The sequence below is a fragment of the Mandrillus leucophaeus genome, unplaced genomic scaffold (genome assembly GCF_000951045.1).
Source record: "Mandrillus leucophaeus isolate KB7577 unplaced genomic scaffold, Mleu.le_1.0 Scaffold315, whole genome shotgun sequence".
Classification (NCBI taxonomy): Eukaryota; Metazoa; Chordata; class Mammalia; order Primates; family Cercopithecidae; genus Mandrillus; species Mandrillus leucophaeus.
Genome location: NW_012103310.1, coordinates 1,404,384 through 1,407,015, shown reverse-complemented (window position 1 = coordinate 1,407,015; position 2,632 = coordinate 1,404,384).

Genomic DNA, 2,632 nt, shown 5'->3' with positions numbered 1-2,632 from the left:
GAAACTTTATTGGAAATGTATCTCTTAAGGAAATGGATGGGGAAGTGCCAGGATTAAAAGAGGCTTTCCCTAACACTATAGTGATATTTTAAAGTATCCCTTTGTAGGCCGGGCACAGTGGCTTAAGCCTGTAATCCCAGCACTTTGGGAGGCCAAGTCGGGTAGATCACCTGAGGTCAGGAGTTCAACACGTGCCTAGCCAACATGGTGAAATCCCGTCTCTACTAAAAATACAAAATTAGCTGGGTGTGGTGGTGTGCGCCTGTAATCCCAGCTACTTGGGAGGCTGAGGCAAGAGAATCACTTGAACTTGGGTGGCAGAGGTTGCAGTGAACTGAGATCGTGCCATTAAACTCCAGCCTGGGCAAAAAGAGCAAAACTCCACTCAAAAAAAAAAAAAAAAAATTATCCCTTTGTTCTCCCCAAGGGAATTTTCTCACTTAGGGCAGTGCCACAGTAAGATTCCACAAGAACCTGTGGTTTGCCTGTCTTATGTAAAGTGCAACGTCAGAAACATAAGGTGAGAAAGTAGCACTAGCAGGAAGCCGCAGGCATTACCAATTTTAGGAAAGTGTACCTATGGAATGTAATGATCTAGAAACTGGTTCATTAACATTATTTGTACCCACACACTCCTTAGCAAATCTTCATTACTACTCTGGGGCTCATATACCCCAGTGTGAAAATTAGAGAAATTCTTACAACTGTGAACCAAAAAGTATGTACAAGAATCTTCATAACAGCAAAATCGAGAAACAACCAAAATGCCCATCAACAGAAGAATGCACACACTGTGTTATATTCACACATTGAATATTACACAGCAGTGAAAATTAATGACTTACATCTATACCCAATATTAGTAACTCAGAAACATAACATCAAGTGAAATAAGCAAGTCCCAGAAAACTATACCCAATATGATTTTTTCCACTCAAAAACAACAGAAACCATACAATACATTTTTGAGGGATGTATACATATCTGATAAAATCATTTTTAAAAACAAGGCGTGATATACACAATTCAGGATAGCAGTCACCTCTGGAAGTAAGCACATTCAATATTGGTCATTTTGATAATTAGATTGAGTGGTGAATTCATAGATGTTCATTTTATTGTTTTGCTATACAGCTTGCATATGTTTTACATATATTTTGAATTTATCAAATACTACAATAAAATGGAGAGGAAAAGAAAAATTTTTTTAAACATTCATCATATGAAAAAAATACTTATAATTAAATCACCTCATCTGCCACTAAAGAGGTACATATTTAACATATCATGAAAATTCTATCTATACATCAACCATAGGAACTGACATGCATTAGGTATACAATAAATGTTCATTGGAATTACTCTTATGAGAACCAAAGGAGATAAAGACTAAGCCAATTAGCTGCAAGAGATAAATCCATAGGCTGACACAGGGCTACAAAAGAAGCCAAGGTGGCTACGAGCAAATTTAGCAGCAACCAAAAGTCGTAAGGAAGCTGGTCAGTAAAGAGACGGCAAAAATGTAAAGTCTAATAACATATAAAGTGTTAGCAGGATTGTGAGGAAATGGTGTTCTCACTCAACACCAGTGACAGTGAAAATTGGTACAACCACTTCGAGAGCTTCTGTGATATTTGGTTAAGTTGAAGATGCACATAGCCTACAATCCAGCAAATTCTACTACTTAGTTGTATTTCCTACAGAAAACTTCCAAATGTGTGCACAAGCAGACAAGTACAAAGATATTTATTGCAGGACTGTTTTTAAGAGTCAAAAACCGAAACAAGTTCAAAGTCTATCAACAGGGGAATGTATAAATAAATATGGTATATTCATACAATGCAATTCTATACCAGCAATTAAAATGAATGAATCAAAGATATCAGTTATTCAATTTGTTCATGTATCAACCTCAAAATATGATGCTAAGCAAAAAAAAAAAAGCAAGTTGCAAAAAGGCATGTATATTTTAATACCATTAAAGTTTAAAAACAATAGAATATATTGTGTGTGGATTCACCATGATCAAAGTATAAAATATGCAAAGTAAAGATATACACAAACCTCAACGCAGTGGCTATCTCTAGAAAAGGAGGGGAAGGAACTGAGAGCAATTTTATTTCTTTAAAAAAAAATCTGAAGTAAATTTGGCAAAATATTAAATAATCACGTCTGTAAAATCTGAATCACGGATTGGTTAGCTCCCCCCTCTGTATTTGATATTTGAAATATTTCAAAAATTTAAAAAAAAAGGAAAATTAGACAATAAGAAAATTGGGCAGAACAAAGACACCAAAACGCAGCCCTTGCGGCAGAGCATGAAACCTTGAGCAAACGGAGCAGTAGCTGGTTCTCTAATGGGTTTGAAGTTTCTTACCCTAGGTATCCTTATAATATATCCCATTTTCCTTAGGATAAATCGCAAATTTCTTGCAACAAAAAAATGTCGTAACTAGAGTCGTAGTTATAAGGAAAAGGCTCCCTCCGGAGGAGTAAAATCTGTAAGATTTCTACCTCGTTTCCCTCGCCAGGATGTTGGGGAAAATGGAAAGAGATTTAGGTGAATGCCATAAAATACTCTATAAACCATTAAATATCATCAAGAACGGCTAAGGACGGCATCGCCCAGCAG